This window comes from Gallus gallus, chromosome 4 (genome assembly GCF_016699485.2).
Source record: "Gallus gallus isolate bGalGal1 chromosome 4, bGalGal1.mat.broiler.GRCg7b, whole genome shotgun sequence".
NCBI lineage: Eukaryota > Metazoa > Chordata > Aves > Galliformes > Phasianidae > Gallus > Gallus gallus.
Window position 1 is genome coordinate 73,634,811 of NC_052535.1, and position 19,583 is coordinate 73,654,393.

General features: G+C 39.8%; 1 long non-coding RNA gene across 1 annotated transcript; it reads left to right on the forward strand.

Moving 5' to 3' along the window:
- Nucleotides 1–1,214: 1,214 nt before the first annotated feature.
- On the forward strand, nt 1,215–17,784 carry LOC101750484. Its single transcript, XR_005859203.2, has 6 exons — nt 1,215–1,378; nt 5,339–5,378; nt 10,688–10,860; nt 11,693–11,777; nt 14,682–14,817; nt 15,898–17,784. It is a non-coding gene; the product is annotated as an uncharacterized LOC101750484 (long non-coding RNA).
- The last annotated feature ends 1,799 nt before the right edge of the window (nt 17,785–19,583 follow it).

Sequence of the window (19,583 nt, forward strand, 5' to 3'; positions counted from 1 at the left end):
GTGGAGGAGTCACCAACCCTGGAGGTGTACACAGAACATTTAGATGTCTTGAGAGACATGGTTTAGTGAGAACTGTTGGTGATAGGTGGACGGTTGGACTGGGTGATCTTGGAGGTCTTTTCCAACCTTGGTGATTCTATGATATTATGGTTCTATGATGAGGTATTCACTTATATTGACTTTTTTTCTTACTGTATTTGCAGGTAGAGAGGAACTGCAAAGCACCATGATAAAGGCAGCTGAGCAGAAAGCTGGGGTACAATTCCAGCCTCTGCAAAATCAGATCGAACTCCAACCCTTGTCAGCCTCTTGCATTAACCCCACTTTGTGTAAATAGTTGACAGTGATCAAATGCAAATAATCACATGGGCCTAATTTGCGTCATGATAGATGTGGTGTAAATGAAAGCCTAAAGTAAGCACGAAGAAATCCATGTCCTAACGAGCACAATACGCAAATTACTGTTAGGACTCTTAATCAAATAAAATATTTGCTACACTTTATTTTTGACAATGTGCATTTCATTCTCTATTAAATTAGTGCTTGATAAAGTAATAAAATTATTACGGCCATAAAGTTACTGCGCTATACCTTCAAGGGAAGGCATTCGAGAGATCCTTCGCTGTCCTCGGATTATTGACTTTGGCATTATGAAAAACGCAGATTGGTGCCTTACACTAATTCTTTCCCACAGCGTTTGTAACTCAGGCCTATGCTTATTCATGCAATGTGTTGGCAGTAAATTAAAAAAAAAACACACATACCCAACACCGGGCCCATGCTTGAAAACTAACAGACTGTTTTTTGTTTTCTTTTAACCATTTATTGTAGCAACGCCACAGACAACTGTAGTTTTCTGTTGCATGAATAATGTATTGTAGCAGCTAGGCATGCCCTCAGTAATACACTCCTGCCAGCAAGAAGTAGAGTGCTGAGTGCTACTGCTGAATAATGATTAATTACTCGCCCTTCTGAAGGAGCCTGGTTTTGTAAACTGGTCACACAGCATGTTACGTGGATTGTGTCTGCTACACAAAAGGTTACTTGCAATCACATAATGAGACATAATGATGCACATCACAACAATTCTTTGGTACAAATCTGCACACAATGGAATTTAGATAGAAACTCATTTATTTATGTATCGAGTTTGCCAGAGGGTACAAAACGTCACTGCATTGCTGCAGTGCTGCCACTGTTCCTTCTGCAATGCTGACATTTTGAATGAATGGCTGTGCAGCATTGCCCATTGCAGACTGCTGGAAGGCTCCAGGAGGGACTCGGCTCCCACTGTGTGATGGCTGTGTGAGTGGCATACTTTGCTGAAGTGCGTCCAGATCCTTTTTTGGGAAGCTGGGAGGCGTCTCCTTGCTGTGAGGTGAGTCTGACTGCAGGACACAGTGACAATACCTGCATGTGTATACCTGGCTGACCTGGGAGGGTGAGCAGGGAATCCAGTTCCCAGGGCATGCTGTACTTCACTGTGTGGTCAAAGGAAGAAGGGCATTTAGCAGTACCATTCTAGAACTTTTCTGAACCTCAGGGAAAAGATCTAGTTATTCTTTGCTCCTGCAAGACTTGGTCAAGACTATCTCAGTGCTGGTGGGACCACTGCTGGCAGCACTGATGGCAGAACAGCAATGCCTAGCCCTACATGGGCAGGATCTGTGTGCTACCGTACACTTATGTGCCACTGAGCCCCTGATAACTGAGCTCTTGGACCTCTGGGTTGCTGAAATTCGAACTGCTGGAGATGCGTCCTGGGGCTGGGGAGGTGATGGGCCTTCTCTTGCTATGCAGAGGACAGGAAAGGGCTGGACGAGTCTCCGTGTTTCGCAACAGCCTGGCAAAGCTGGCTGCTGCAGCCTGTGTTGTCGTCTTTCCTTGTGCCATGACCTGGATTGTCCCCATGAAAGCCCTGTGATGATTTGGGCAGATAAAAAGTTTTGGGTACAGGAGCTGCATTCAACAGGTAAGGATGCGTATGGTTTGAGAACCTCATTTTGGACTGTCCTATGATATTGTTACATGTCTCAGAGTCTGGAAACTCCTTGGCCTCTTATATTCAACTGTTCATTTAGTTCATTGTCGCCTTAAGGACAAAACGTTTTGGTCAGATGTGCCCTCTGACACATAGCAGTTATGCAACCCACAACAGAGTGCTATGTGCATATTCAGTGAGCATACAGCAACCGTGGGACGCTCTGTGCAGTGCCAGGGGCCTGGTGCAGCGGGGAGCACCACAGTGGGAGGGCAGATAGAGAGAAGGAGGCACAGCACTGCCAGGGAATGCCACCAGCCTAATGGCTGAGTCAACAGCTGGCATAATTCTGCAGCTAACAAATATAATTTTTCTTCCACAAATAGTTCCTTGAACAGTAGATCATACCCGAGCTGATTTACTGCAGCACTCTCCCATGTGGCTCCTCTGATTTGTAATATTCTCGCTGAGGCGGCTCTGCAGCCTTCCACTCCACAGCAGCAGTAACAGAGAGTGTCTCTGCCTCTGTCCCTTCCCTGTTCTCATGAGATAAAAAGGAGTGTGTTTGGCTGCAGCGTGCTGACAGCTTCTGCCCCTCTTTCATGTTTAGCTGAAGTGGGCCAACGTGATCCAAAATTCCTAGGGAAGGGGAGCGGGAGGAAGACAGACACGTGATAGAGTCAATGTGGAGAGGAGGCCCTCTGGAAATGAGGCAGAAAACCAGCAGCAGTGGAATCCTCCATTTTGATGGCTCAGTATTTTTGGTACTATATCTCCCAGCCATCCAGAAGTTGTCCATCTAACTAATGAGGTGTCAGTAGGCTGAGATTTGGACCTTCGCATATTTTCAGCAAGGCAGCAGTAGTGAGATTTTTCTGGAAGCCCTAATGGAAGTGGACAGGGAACGGTCACGAAGCATTGAGCACGATGCCTCATAGCTCTGAAGCTGCACGGGGAGGCTTATCTGGCATATATCACAATCCCATCAGCTCTTGCTTGCACTGTTACTAAGCTGTTGACACTGCTTGAAAGCTGATATGTAACTAAAGAACCTATGTGTTAATTCAACAATGGGAAAGGCATAGCAATAATAAGACAATTCCATAGTGAGCCTCCTAGAATACCACTTCCTAGCAGAAGAAGCATTGCAGGTAGCTATTTATGCTTCTACTCTGAGTCTCATGGCACTGGTCTTGTTCTACAGTGTTGGGTTTGATGAGATCGGATGAGGTTAAGCTGCCACGAATAGCTGCTGACTGGCAGTTTATTCCCTTGCTTGCTCAACAATGCCAGACTCAGTACATGTCTGAGAGGCAAAGAATACAGTTAGGCTAGACAAATGGAATAGGAACCAACAACAAAGTGAATCCTGTGCTGTCATACATTTTTTATTCACATTGCACATAAATCTCATCCAAGCTCATGGGAGAACTTTAGCATCCCCTTAAACTCCCATTTATTCTCTATCCTTCTCATTCTTTGCACTATTAAGAAACAGATTTATTTTCCGAAAACTACTCTTAATCATTGTGCAAATAGCAATGGAACATTTATACTCAAAGTAATAAATAGACGATTCGCATCTTAATACGAGACTGGAGATTATTCTGATGTATTTGTGTTTATTGCATCTAACACATAGACGCCATTCTCAGTCTCTGACAGAAATGTTAATTATGAGATTTCATTATTCTTATTTAGATTTAGGGATTGAGGTTTTTTTTTGTGCTGCATCATGATTTGGACAGCTCTGCATGACATGAAATGGAGACATTCAGTGCTCCAAAGTGCTACAGGCAGAAAAAAACCCAAAAACACTAGATTTGACTAGAGAAGGCAATAATATAAAGATATGTGCAACGTACAAAATAATAGAGAACATGGAAATCCATCTGGTTTTGTGCTGGTTAGTGGCCAGTGGTCAGAAGGATCAGTCACAGCTTTTGATGCTAATGAGAACACAGTGAAAAGAACGTATGGTCAGTTCCAGAGTTTATGTCCTTCGCTACAGAACTATTGTCAATTCCAGTACCTCTGAATGTGGGAAAGTGGATTGTCATGTCTTGTTAGAGCGGCTCTACTTGGATGAATAGGAAATGTTTTTTCTTTCTCCTGGTTCTGTCTGCCTTTATTGCTTTATACTGCCAACGGCAGTATCCGGCCCTTAGAACTATTTATTTCTTGCATGCAGAGAGAAACATGGTGCAATCTTTTCATCGCTCGGTTTTAGTGACACAGGTTCAAGCAGAACCAAGGAAACCATTCCTCCTGTCCAAGAGACAGTCTCGCGGATCCTCAGTTCCCTTCACAGCACTTGTTCAACCTTTAACCTTTTAAGGTATGCTTAATCTTTAGTAACCTGCTGGTATGCCCATCCTTCAGCCAGCAAAAGCACATGCCTGCACATATACCAGATAAGCATGTTCATATGTGAGTATGTAGAGAGATATCAATAACCCTTATAGACAAACAAACAAATAAACATGTATATATGTGCATGCAGATTCCTCATCTGAGGTTTGTCATTCAGAAAATGATAAAATAAAACATAAGCTCAAATTATAGTTTGCCATTCGAAGAACAGTGTAGACTGTATCCACCTGCCAGAAGAATTACTTCCTACAGGCCAGCAAGAAACCCTGGTTCTTCTTGCACCCTTGGTGACATTATTGGGGTGAGCCTTCCTGCCTGGCTCTCCATCACAGATGGAATCAAAAGAATGCCTTTTGCAATGTGACAATGTTCATGGGCATTCATGGCAGCAGAAGATACCCGGTACCTGCTTAACTCATGGCAATTGCAGCATTTCTAATCATTTCAGCCTGCTTTCTTTACTTTTGCAGTCATGGTAGCTGAACTCAGGGCTGCTTAAAATAGAAACAATTATTTCTTAAGCCGTTATTTATAAATGTATAATATAATTATTATTTATGTCATTTGCGTGCTCTACAAGCTGTTGGTAATGAGCAAACTCAAATGCTCTGAATTCAGCCCACTAAGCTCATGAACAGTTAAAAGATGCAAAGCAGCATTACTGTTTTTTGCTCATCCTGAAGTGGTATCTACTGAAGTTGCTCTGCAGGTGCTCTGTGTATCCGATGTCCTCAAGACTATAGGCACCAAAATGCTTCCAGTCCACCTTGGCTCCTCCCCAAAGCACAGTGTGGGAACAACCCCAGGGTTCTAGAGCCCCCCAGGCCTGGCAGTGTGCCGGTACAGACAGGGAGCACTTGGACTGGAAGGAAACTGACTCTTTGTTAAATCTGGGAGATATATCGACTACTCCATAATAGGAGAAATGGCAATAAATATTTTTAGCTAATGAATTCCTATTAACTCCTTCCTTCATTTTTTCAGGACCATATCTGGCAACTGAACAGGGATTACCTGAGCAGAGGTTTGTTACTTTTTTTCCTGTTTCCATATGTTCATTCTGTGATTAAATTTGTGCTTGGCTGCAGTATTTTATATGTCATTTCCAATCCCTGGTCATAAACCAAGAAACCGTCTCTTTCAACACATTCCAGTCACAGTGATGGCAATGTAAGGATTTGTTCCAGCTCCTATATTTAATTTTTGTTATTTATTATGATTTGTTTATTTGTTGCAGCACTTTTCATTGGTACTTACCAGAAGAATCTCTAAACCAAAACTGTTTGTCAGGCACAACAGCGCCAGGTGGTGTCTCAGTGCAGCTTTCCCAGATCGTCTCCAGTCACCACAGCTTTGCAGGAAATGGTGGAGCACTTTGGCTTCTGCAGGAGCACCCAGAATGCCCATGCAGTGGCCATAAAGTCTGTGCTCTGTTGTGTGTCTCATACAGGCCCAGCATTAAATAGTCTTGCTTTATTTTTGAGTGCTACTGCTGTGGCTATTGAGGAGTAAGTAGGAAACATCATTTCTTTTGATCATATCTGGCTTTATGTGTGGCACGATCCTATTTATTTAATAAGATCTATCTTCCTCTCCCATTTAACAAATCTTTCTATTCAGATCTGTAAAGGGAAATAATTGTCCAGTGCTACTGAATGCCTGTTATTGAGGAAAAAAGTATTTAAAGATTCAGAGATACCCCTACTGCACCCTTCAATGGCTTTACAATCTCTGCCTTGTGTTTTTATCACTTCAGCATTGCACTAGCTATCCTTTAGCTTTTGATGAAATCACCTCCTTGATGAAATCACTGGAAAAACAGGCTCTGGGAAAGTGCTTTATCTGAGATCCCAAAGACGAGCTCCAAAGACGTTCATGCTTTACAGTCTATGTGTTTTAGACCTGTCTGGTGACACTACAAAGTCTTTGCAAATGCTCTTATTCTTTCTTCAGGCTTCTGGTAACTTTGCAAGAGAGGTGTTCTTTTGTGTGTTAAGTGCTCTTTGAGGATGAAGTGTTCATCAGAAGTCTTCAGTGTTAGATTATCCTCATTTACATCGTATTACTTTGAAATACCAAAATACATATTTGTTTTACCTGTTTTCCTAGGGCATGTGTAACAAAGGGCTTTTCCTGTCTCCTGATTGAACTTTGTAGCAATTGTAATGGGGCAGAGCAGAGCCTCCAGCCAATCCATTCAGCTGTATATCGGAAATTAAAACCCTCCAGTGGATTAATATTTTGCATCCTTTCATTGGCACCTATTATTTTCCTTTCCCTCTCTTTGTACTTCTCGTTGTTACACTGTGATTGCTTTCAGCAGTATGTAGATAAAATGTGGATATACAAATGAAGGCAATTAACAGAGTAATTAAAAATAAAACTACTGTTGTCTGATGGAATAGACCAGTGGGGTATATATATGCATGTGTTTATACAAGCATTCACATGTATGTGTATCTGTGTTTATATATCTGTTGACTGAAAGCATTTTAAGAACATATTCTGGAAGGAGCTGCCCAATAGCTTTCCCAGGAACAGCCCCAGCTGACCCTTAAGGATGGGCTGGTAGATATGAATTGCTACTGGCATTATGCAATTGGAAACGAGGGCGACTTTGCCAAAAAATGAAGCCATTTAGTCATAAACGCTGCAGCTAAGTTGATTCAGGGTTTATCTAAAAAAGCCCAGCCGGTTTGGTGTAAAATGAGAGGCAGAATGCTAATTTGGATGACAATTGTTTTTCAGTAATGCTAATTTGCAATAAACATCCTCATTTACATAAGCAAAAAAAGGGCCAAATATTAGGCTGAGGAACATAATCAAAACTAGGGTTGGGTTAAGGGGAAAGCAGGCTGTTGAAAGTGCAGTTGACTACAAACAGCTTTCCCAGTTTTTGTGAACTCTCAGTCCCTATGTCCCTCCCCTCCAGTGGAGGTGTGGACACCTCTGTCATTGAAGTTAAAACAGTGCAAGTACACTTATTCTTTTTAATTGTCCTTCGTAGATCCTTTGAAAGTAATCTGAGGGGTTTCCAGACCATGGGTTGAAAATCTCTGCAGTGTTCCCTCTGCTTGTTTCTCCCTCACTTTCTCCTTGGTTTTCCTATTTCTGTGATGCTCATCTGCTTCTTCTGTGCCCTAAGATCTCATGCACAGCTCACTTTATTCTTCTCTTTTTACCCATCTCATAAAGCAGTCTCTTGATTGAGCAGGCGTGGTTCTTTCTCCTGAAAAATGTGCAGAAGATTTTACAATCTCATAAACTCAGAGCATTGCTTCTGCCTCAGACTCCTGGATTCATTTCGTGCCTTAAGCCAGGAACTGAACCGATGCTCTGACGGATAAAAATTTGCACTGAGCTTGTGCGTTTGGGTGTATCTGTGCTGTCAGTTCTGTGAGGGTCTGCCCATGAGAAGCCTGGCTTCTCTAACTCTCCTGATCAAAACGGATGGCTAAAAGCAGTCCATCAACTGGTTTCTCGAGTCTGTCTTTTGGTGAAAAAATGGATGTTTTTTTCATTAAAAAAAATCACAACGATTTTTCAGTTGCTTTTGGTAAAAAAAAAAAGAAAAATAAAGAAAGAAAATGAAAATATGGAGGAAGGAAACTGAAAATCAACTTTGATCTCAATGAAATGTTTTTCTTCATAGAATCATAAAACCATTCGAATTGGAAGGGACCCTGAAGTGTCAGTTCGTCCAACTCCCCTGCAATGAACAGCTACATCAGGGTACTCAGAGCCCCATCTAGCTTGACCTTGAGTGTCTCCAAGGACAGGGGATCCACTAAACCATTCTTAATTGGTGCAAAGTCAAATTGTTTTTAAAGCAATATTTAAAGTTATGTGTCTGCTATTTCAGATAACTCTGTAAAAGCACCTGTGGTTAATGGTTATTCAAAATGAAGTTGCTTCATTCAGTTTCTAGAATTAAGGAACTGTAATTTATTAGCCTCAATAGTGAATAAAGAATATATTTTATATAATCCTGTTTTTTCACACTAATTTTATAGAAATCTGAGTTTACTTCCTATCTTTCTTTTATTATTACAAATCAAATCTTTTTACCTTTACGTAACTGTCAACTGTTAAAATACTATCTGAAAGCCTGGGGTATACAAAACTTTTGATGATAATCACATTATTGTTTCCTTATTTATGCAGATGTATTTCAGGGAGTTTGAAGGAAAGAACAGGTAAATGCGTCCAGAGGTGTGGCTGCATTTTACCTATCCTTACCTGCCCAGGCTGAGCACCTTGACTTGCCCCTGGTCTGTGGACTTCTTGCACTGCTTCCCAACCTCCTTGCCCCACGGAGCTTTTGCAGTCATCAAGAGGGAGTGGTTGCCATTTGAGGGGCCAATTTCTCTTCATTAACTATGTAGGAAACACAAAACCTAAAGACCTAGAATGTGAGTGGATTAGATTAGGCGCAATGAGACCTGCTCTTTGGGTGCCACACTTCAGTCTCTAACAGTAGGGATGTTTGTCATTACCCGAGGTGAACTCTTGCTCATTTATTTCGTAAATATTTGTACAAGTTTTCTACATGCTGAATAAATTATGCTTAATAGTTTGTTCCTTCCTAAGGAAGCAGAGGAAGTTTAGTTTCAATAAGCAGAGAGCCAGTGAAAGTGTTAATCTCCTCAGGTTTCCTTCCCCGTGTTTCAGAGAGGAATGTCCTGGCTTCTTCCTCCTACCTTCAGCATTCAGCAGTGTTCAGACCAAGCTGCAGCTGCAGTATTGCAGCAAAAGCATTTGCGGCCTAGAATGTTCTGAATATGTAACTACAGCACCATGTCCTCTCCAGCTCACTGTGCTATGATGAAGATTGTGAAAGGAAGCTAAATAAAGTGAAAAAAATCTCACCAATCTTCCAGATATTCCTTTCCGGTCATATAGAGGTGCAAAAATCCATGCAAATTTTTTCCTCATTCATCTGTGACAGAACAGAATTAAGGTTCATGATAATTTATCATTTATTAAATGATATTTATTTAAAACTATCTCTGAAAAGACATGTCCTTTTTATTTTTAAGACTAAGCTCAAAGTAAAAATGTGTAAAAAAATAAAAAACCTGTCTCAACCAAACTAAAAGTCACTTTCAAAAGAAAAGCAGGTATTTCCTTAAATTAATTAGGCGGACACTTCTGCCATTGTCACGCGTTAACATCCTATAAATCACTCCTATATTATTTTACCTTATCTTTGCACCTACTGTTCAGATCAAGCTTTAAATGTATAAAGCACCATTAAGATTTTCTAACCTTGTGCTCTACCATTCCTGCTTCTTGAGCAGTAATAAAATTAGTCAAAGGGAACTGGAGGTTACACTAGCCAAAGAAAAGCCGTTGTTGTGCAGTCTGTTTCTCGTTCAGGATACGTGTCCTTCTTCCAAAGGCAGTCATACACCATATCGTGATGCAAAGGTTGCTGCCTCTTCTTGTTTTCACACATGCCTATGCAGGAGCATGGATTCTTTGGGGTGGGCTCTAGTTTGCCCCTGGCCCTTCAGGCATTCTTTTGAACTGTGTTCTTGCAATAGTAACCAATTAAACTAGTTACCAAGAAAGAAGCATGTTTCAGCACTTAAGTTAATTGAACTGTTACAAACTAAATATGATTCCAAATTGTTTCTGTATTCCAAATCACTTCATGCATGCAGATAAAATGAAAAAATTACTAAATCGTTTTGAAATGTGCAAATCGGGCATACAATACTGACATTTAGATCTGTGACCTGATCACAATGTAGTAAGTACCTTTAAAAACTTTGTGGATTTTAAGGCTGTCATATGAAACCCTTGAACCACTGCTTGATGTGATATTCAATAAGTGGAAGTCAGGCTGCAATCAAATTGTGGAACTGTCTGCATCAGGGTTTTACTACCAATTTACCCAGAAAATAATCTTTCCCTGATTCATTTCACGGGCCAAGTAAGAAAGGAGGAATGACTTAATGTATAAAACACCGTGCTTTATTCTTAAGGACCTTGGTTTGAGTTCAATTTGTGGTCCTAACTGAAATGAGCAGCTCAATCCCCAATGAACAGTAGTCCATATCGTTGAACTACCACACACAATTAGGCACAATTGGCTGTCTCTGCTTAGAAGTTGAAGACTGATTTAGCACGGAGACTAAATCACTTCTTTCAGCTGTAAAGTGGGATGGCCCTTTCTGGGACTCGGTGACAAAAAAGAGCCACCACCATATTGTTTTTTTATTTCAGCGTTTCTCTAGCGCAAGAAAAATAAGGGATAGGAAATGCATCATTCTCTCATAATAAAAGCCAGATGGCAGCCCTAATTCTCAGCAATTCTCTTTTATTAAGGAGCTAGTAACTACTATAACTGGCAGAGTGATGGCAAAAATCCTGGTGCAGGGAACAAATGGACGCTGCTGAAAAGAGAAAGAAAAAAAGATGGAGAAGAAGAAAAGAAATGATGCTGGGAGCTGGCAAAAGCTTTTCACTCTGAGTTCTGGAGCAGGAGAAACGCTTGCTGGGTAATGCATCTATCTAGTTACATGTCATACATGGCCACAGTATTGAAGGCTTTAGCTGTCCTGGGATTTAAACGTGTCACTATGGGATAAGCTGCACTCGTACAAAACAGAGTAGTGTAAACTATTTTGACAGTGGAATGAGTGCCTTAGTGGCGAAGCTGTAGCAGAGAGGCGATTTGAGAATATCAAGGTTTGCACGGTAGCAAGAGGAGGAGAGGATGAGGGCTGGATGGGCTGCATGAGCTGCAGAGAGCTCAGCGAGGGGTGACGGAGCTGCAGAGCCGCTAAGCAGGGGATTATAGGAAAGCTAAAGGAAAAAATGAGCCTACATCAGTGTGGTGTAAAGACAGAATTAAACTGAGTCACTGGATCTCTTTCACAATACAGCAGCAGAGGATATTGGCTAGTACCATGGAAAAGAGAGATTTAGCATCCACACCTAGAGCCTTCCTAAAATGTAGGTATCAGCACATATCTTTGCTATATTATTAGGCATAAACAGGCTCTGTCAAGCACTGGAAGACTGTTCATGTGGTGCTCTGCAGATTGCAGCAGTCTGGCAGTGGGCAAGGCTGCGTGCTGAACACAGGGGGATGCTGAGCTCCAGGTGGCCATACATCCCCGTGTGGCACTGCACAGTGGCACATGGGCATGGTGAGTGGCTGGAGAAAGCCATCAGGCCTCGCCCTGCAAACTTATGTCCAACTTGGTGTGCTGACATTAGACCTCAGAGGAAATTGGTAAGCTTTTATTTTTGACAGTGGCTGTTTTAGCTCTTCCTGGGGATTCTATTAATTTTCATTATGAACTATACTTGCCTCTTTCATCTTAGGAAAAAAAGACTGCAACTGGAGGTACGCTGCAGCTCTCCTTTTTTGCTGCTGGAAAGAAGTTAATAAATGCAGTCACAATACAAGGTATACCATTCTCATTCCTTATTGATACCAACTATACTGTGACAATGAATTTCAAAGTACTGCTGATGTAAACTCTACCTGAAGCCTGTTTGATCTCAGATAAGCATCTTCATCCCATTCTTCATTTCAAGAAAAGAAAATCTTACTGCACAGAAACATATTCATTCGCTTTGGGTTCAGTTCAAGATAAGCCATGCTTTGCAGAAAACCTAATTAATATCAATCACAGGGAAAACAGGAATTGGAAGGAAATGTGCTTTCATTTCTTGATAAACAGATCACCCATGATACATACACAAATGGACATACCAATCTGCTTTATTATGGAGGTAACAGAAAAGAAATAGTCCCTGTAGGGAGGATGATTTTAAAGTATAAAGTTGCACTCTCACTCTGGTGTAAATAATTGAGTAATGTCATGGTGCTAGGCAGGAGTCCAATGGTAAAGCTTCAGAGGAGAAGTATGTCCTATAATGGCAGGCTTAGTGTCCTTTTTTAGGTGTTTACTCCCAACACTCAGAATAATAATTATTTATGATAGTTCATAAACATGTTTTTAATAGTTCCTTTAATGTATTTCAGGCATTACTTTTATCTTTTCTCCTCCCTCCTGCCAAAGGAGAAGCCACGACTCATGACCTAGGAGACCTCATGGGCTTAGAATAGAACATTTAGGGATAAATTAGAGCAAGTATCTTCTGTCACAAGTCCACTTCACATCACAGCATTTCAGCTGACCTTTAAGGAATTTTTCTGTTGACCGTTACGCTTTCCCATCCATAGATTTTAGCCTTGTATCTGGTTATATAGCCACTGGCTATAGAGCAGCTTCCAAATGGTGTAACTCTTGCTTTTGATCTGATTCTCAAAATTTTCTTGCACAAAGCAGAGTTATGCTCTTATTTGTGCTCTAGGTCATACTGGAAAAGAGAGGGTTTGAAGGAAAGGTCACTAATTCTTAGAGAGGTCCCTGCCTTGGCCATCCATCCACCTTTAAAGTCCTTGATGTTAACATTTCAACTGACAGTATGGTATATAACAAGCTTGGGAAGAAATACAAGAGTCACGTGGCTCAGGTTTATTAAGGCATTGGCTGAAGAAAGAATTTATCTGTGTAAAATATCATTCTATTTGGCCACATGTGAATATATATATATGAAAGAAATATTCAAGTGTATTATTTCCTTTGAGCTCGCTGGTATTCCTATTCTGTCCTAAGTGTGCTCTCAGCTGTCTTCGTTTGATAGAACTCTTCTGGTTGCAATAACACAAGGCTTAGCCTAAAAAAAAAAAAAAAAAAAAAAAAAAGATTAAAAAAAAAACAAAACCAAACAACCATTCAGAGGACCAATCTCTTAACATGTTTAATGTCCAAAATGTTTAAATGTCCAAGCACTGAATCCTTGGAGTGGCTCATACATGATAGCTGAGGAGGCATCTTGTTCCTTTTTCTCCTTCTCCCCTTAATGCTCCTTGATACAACATAATTTATTTCAGGTAATGTCTCCTCACAGCCCCTTCTTTCTCCTATCTAGTGGTGCATTTGTCTTTCAGAATAGTTTTCTTTCAGTATCTTGTGGCATTACAGAGGAAGCTTCTGGTGCAGTGTGTTGCTCCAAGGACACAGGAACCTTCTACCCAAAATGAAAGGGCTGATTCTTTCATTCCAATAGGAAAATGAGGAAAGAAAAGAGCTGGAAAAGATGCCTCTATGAGCTTTGGAGATGATACAGACGTGAAGAATGGGAAGCATTGGCTAAAGATGAAGAACTGGGCCTTGGGCTGATTCCTGATTCAGTGAGCAAGCCATTAGCACATTATTTAGCCAGTGGTCCACACGAGTCATTTCTGTCAGTGCTTGTTGAAAGATATCATTAGTGGACTGCCAGCCAGTCCTTGGCTCCTTCTGAAAATCAATGCCTTTCCAATGAAAAAAATAATAAAAGACAAGAAAAGGAAAAAATAGATTAAGCACTGCCACACAAGCTAATATTTCTTACTCCTCTTTTTTTTCCCCATTCATTTCTTAGTGCTTATCTGCACTGACACTAAGATGAGTCTGTCTAGCAGTCGGCTGCAGTCTAGCTGTGTCAATGCCAGCTTACTGCCAAAATACATCCTCAGATTCTGTTTTCTTGAACCCCTGAACATGTATTTTCCACTGAAGCTTCCCTGGCTGGAAGATAGATAGGCTATGTCTGTGTCTGTAGTAATAAACCTTACCTGCAGCGTGGACCAACTTCACAGAATGCATCTGAGTATTGTATTAAGATTTAAATAATGTGAGAAGTATGCAGATAAATGGATTTATGTTGCTAATTTTAAAGTAAGAGTGGCTTTGAGACATAGTGCATGCATCTGTCAAAATAACACACACAGCTCTGCAGTTAACTATTTACAAATGATTAAAGTTTAGCTCCTAATAAGATCTTCTATCTGATGCTTTTGCATTTGTTGCCTAATACCATGAGAAAAGTCTGTACAAATTATGAAGAGAATGGAGGAATTCATGCAGATCTGAAATATTCTGTTCAAAAGTGGATATCTGGAATAGAAAAACAGTCCAGACAAAAGCATTTCTTGCACACTGTAAGAAGTAAAATAGAATCAAACCTTTATTGAAGTTCAGGAATTATATAAACTCATGTCTTTTTTTCAGTTGGGTTTCAGTGAGGCAAAACACCAGAAAGCTGTAATATTACAGCTCACATTTCTCCCATCATTTCAGATGAAAGACTTTCCCTCCCAAAAAAGTCAAATATCTAAGAGAAGACTCAGTTTGAAAGGTTTTGACTATTTAAAAGCTACAAGGAATTTGTTTGAAGTTTACCAGTAAATATAGCCTGTTTGTTTTCTGTTGTTGTTTTCTCTGTCTCCATCATTTTGAATTTCTCTTTTCCACAGCCCCCTTTTGGAGCATACGACTCTTTGCAAGAAGGAGAGCAGAGAGTACGTGGCTACTCCTCTGCAGCTGTGTTTCCAAGTCAGCTGGTGCTTATTTTCTAATTGGGAACCACAACAGCATATGGGCTCACCTTTGGTAAGTGATACTGTCATTCTGCATATATCTACCAAATAACTGGAATTTTAGAAGCAATAATGACTTTATTAAAAAAGAAAAATTGAAACAGAAAAAAAAAAAAAAGAACATTACAGGAGAGTTTTTAAAATAAAGATTAAAAGAATGCTGAAATCTGTTGAACGTAAGTTTCAGGATGATATATCCCTCCAGCTGAAATCATAGGGATGCTGTATTCTGAAAGATAGAAGAGATTAGAACCTGACACAACTTCAAGTATGTCAGAGTGAGCATATTAGTTCCTTTTTAAACAGAACTCAGAAAAGTGGCAACTGGATTAAGTACTGGTACTGCTTTAGAAATTCTAGAAGTCTAAAAAATATGTTAGGAAAATAGGTCAGATAGGTGTATTTGGGTATAAACGAGTTGTCATATCACAGACTTGCTGGAAGAAAGATGATCAGCCAGAACGTATAGTACTAAAGGACAAACTCTGGGAAGGTAAAGCATTTCATGGAAGGGAAGTATTGGTGCAACATGTAACAGTGTTCTGAGTATTAAATTTTATTAATGATATGAACGTATCAGCAGATACTATGGGTTTTATGCAGGTGGTAATTCTATAGCTATGTATGAAGATGACAGTTGTCTGTTGCTGTCAGCCATCCGCTCAGATTGGTTCCAGTGCCTCATGGTGATACACAGTAAGATCAACAAGTCTATTAAAATAGGATACTTGAATTGTAAATTAGAATGTAAATTAAAATGTCACAGACACAATATGATGCGATGGTTAAGTTTTTTTGGTGTAATGAATGATTGCTTAATGGAGAAGACAGCCTGGAGTCCCAGAGGAGAAGAGCATCTCTTTACTACTGAATGATCAGGTTCAAAATTTGGTATCAGTAATCTAGTCTGGCAGTGTCTGTGATGTACCTATATTAAGAAACCTGGCTTGAACAATAGAATCCAAAGAATTTCAGAAAATGAAAATTAAAAGCGAATATTTCAAAAAAGAAAATGTCATTTTTTATGATTTAACCTTTTACTATTTTAACTACAAACATGAACTCTTTTTTTTTCCTTCTTTAACTGCAACAGGAGCTCTTCTTTTTGCTCCTCATGTCCATTGTAATCATTGACTCCAGATGGGCGTTGACGTTCCTAATACCATCCTTACATGGACAGGACTTTCATATGTCCTTCCCGAGACTAAGAAACAAAGAAAAATAAGAAACAAGGGGAATTCACCAGGGAATCTGGAAAAAATGGGAAAATTCCTAGGGTTTATGAAGCACTGGAGATGCACAAAAGATCTAGAACATTTTCTTGAATTTGCTGAAGATAATAAGCTGTTCAGTTCAAAGAAGCCCAAAACAACTGCAGGCTGTTGCCAAAGGATTCTGCAAAGCCAAGCTACTGAGCAATAAAGAGGCAGATATATTTGAAGTTGATAAATACAGTTTGACATGTGTTTGGAAAAGAAATCTACATACTATATTCATAATGTTTGCTCAAAGCTCTGTACTGGTCAAGCAAATAAGATGAATGGTAGGAAACACTATGAAGAAAATAGCAGCGGCAAACTTCATTATATCATTATTTAAACCTATTGTGACCAGAACTTCAATATATGCAGTTCTATCTCTTTGGTTTTGAAAAGTACTTTGGAGCACTGAAAAAGGTTGGAAAGATGATCATAGTACCAGTTTATGTAGGAAAAATGACTGCAGAGGAGCACTTCAGCTTGGAAAAACAAAACTGAGAGACAAATGTAATGAATATGATGAAAACATGAGCAGAAAGAAGAAACAGAAAATTATTGTTCACTGAGTCTCACAATATCAGAATGACATCAAATCTAACTCAGATGTCTCAAACTCAAAGAGAAGAGGAATTTCAGTGTGCTATGAATAGTTAAACCCCACACTTAATTGTCACAGGAAGCTCATGGGGTAGATGCCAAATTTTACACGTGTTCAGAAAGTAGGCCTGATTGATCTACGGAAAAAAAGAAAACATCCATAATTACTAACAGGAGTGTGTACAGGACCAGTTCAAAGTGCAGATCAGTAGAATGTGGAAGACTTTACTACAGGAAATAGCACTGTCTAAGATACCTCTAGCCATCTGCCCCTGCCATGACGCTCCTCACTAGCCTTGATATCATATGTTATATGCAAGACATGCAGACACACACAAAGTGCAGTCGTATGTTTGTGTATGATGCCCTTATTCAGTAGAACAAGAGCAATGCTCAGTCTTTCCAGTTGTCCCAGTTGCCCCAGTGTGTTGTAAAAGTAACCTCCAGTGAAGCCGAATCGAGCATTAGGATAAAAGATGTGTTCTTAATGGCCATTGGTCTGTCCAACTTGATATCAGCCCAGGAGTGCTGGGGAGAAACAGAAATAAAAAATAGAGGGAAATTAGTTTTCAATCGCTCATTTAGAATTGCTGTTTTCAATCAATGACAATTTTAAAGCATTAGACACATTCTGGAGTAACTTGTCAAAAATAAAAAAGAAACACTGCAGTTGCTGACATTCTCAGAGTTTTTTTAATAAGATCGGGGTCAGTGATGGGAAATAAGCAGGAAGATGAATAGGATGTCAAAATTAAATTGAGTTCCAGAAGAGTTATCTTAAGTTACCAGAAAAACAGAAACTCATGAAACTTTGTCTCAAACTAAATGGAAAATGCATGTTTTTGCTTAGAAGGTAGTGGGAGGGCTCATGACTGTCTTTAGAGGTATTAACAAGCCATGCTATTTTTGCAGATTGATAAACTCCTTCATCCTTTGAATTCTGGAACAGAGAGGGTTCTACTTATTTTAAATCCTAATGATTTCTGCTGCACCAAGCTCTTTCATTTTTATACAGGAAACCCAGATTAATTGTTTCAACCATCTGACTATCCATTACAATCAGAGGATGCACTTCTTGTTAAAGTTTCAGAATTGTTGAATAAAATACCATTTTAACAACCCATATGTCCATGTTTTTGTTTTGTTCTGCTTTGCTTAATGTTGTAGCACTTTGTTTTCTGGAGTGTAAATACACTACTGGCCAGGCTATCATTAATCATCATTGTTGTCAATGAACAAAAATTGAGTGAGAGAAAACAATTGGTGGCCTAGGACTGCAGAACAGTTCACATTTCTGAATGACCATTCAGATTAATAATGCTATGTTCGATTGGGAATTTGTCTATGCACCATTTAGGAATTCTATTCAGGTCCGTGGTCTCACTGTATGTTAATGCCATTGTTTAAGATACTCCGTCTACCTACTCCTTTGGCTCAGGAGGCAGAATACTGGGTCTGAATTAGAGGCTCATTAAAAACAGTTAGCTCTTCTCCAATCAAATTCATGCAGTGTCTTCATCACAGGAAAATAAACTTTCTCTATCTTGCCTGTGGATGTAAACCTGGAGTTTTAAGGATTAGAAAACCCTTGGAAGAAAACAAAAAGACCAAGAAATGTACAATTGCAGGGCTAAGTAAAGAAAGATTGACAAGCAAGAAGTCACACAGTAAGGGACTTTGCATTGGAGTTAAAGACTGCCAACAAAACAGGACCATTGGAGAAAGTGAGATTAAAAAAACATCATTTCAAGGACTTCCTCTCAGCTGGGTAATGCAGTTGTTTAGGAGGGACCTGGAAATTAAAATGTCACCAAGATCTCTGGGACAACGTGGAGGGGATGGAGATGGAGATGTTTCATGTGTTTTATAAAACTCTTGGTCTGTGTGAAATAAATAAAGAGCAGGTAGTAAGCCCTGCCTATGTGCTCTAAGCAGTGAGACTACTAGTGAAACTGCCCTTGAGAGTGGAGGTCTGTGAAAGGATTATGTTAAATGTTTTAGGAGCTGTGTTTTGGAAGAGACTGTCTTCTATTTATTTGTTTTCAATGAAGAAGAAAGAAAGGTGATGTTGCATTTAAGAAAGCACTGAAGAAGGTAGACCTGGAAATGGTGGCTAGAGGCAACCCTGAGACAAAGGACAGCTTAAAAGTCCAGTTACGCAGTTTGCAGGTACATGGAATACCAGGAAGTGACTGGATAGGTTGCGTAGAAAATGTGCAAACTCATTTCTTAACAAAGTTCACAGTTTAAGTCTTGGGTCTTTTGTGTATATTGTGCCATACTCCAACTAGTGGGTTAACTGTAAGTACCCAGTAGATAGATTTTATTGTTATACTTATTCATATCAAACTAGAGCTGTTTTCTTCCCCAAACCTTGGTATTTTGGTTTAAGTTCTGCTTTTAGCTAGAAACCAGCATTTTATGTCTCCTTAATCTACAATACAGTCTCTTAACCAAATGTCATTTCACACCTTCTTGGTTCTCCAATAAGGTGTTCTCGCCTTACTACTCTCTGAAAAGCACTGTTGTAGGGACTTAGAGCATCATTAGTTTCTATGCTTAAACATGGAAAATGATATATAAGAACTAAGCTTTATTATTCTTAATGTTTTCATATGCTTACAGGGAACTGGAAGTCCACAGGGGACAGAAATATAAGTGGAAATATAGTAACATTTGACTAATGTAGGAGTGGCTGTGAAAGAATGAATGTTATGCTCCTGAGCTCAGGGAACACCCATGCAGAAAAAGACTGACTTGTCTGAAATCAGAGACCAGAGTGTACCTGCATGTGCTGTCTGGACATGTGGGAAGATGCTGGACTCTCTCACTCATGTCTTCTCACACCTCTTAACTTGTATACCAGGACATGAGATTGCCTCTTGGACAATGAAAAAATGATCATCTCTGATGTAGCAGGTTA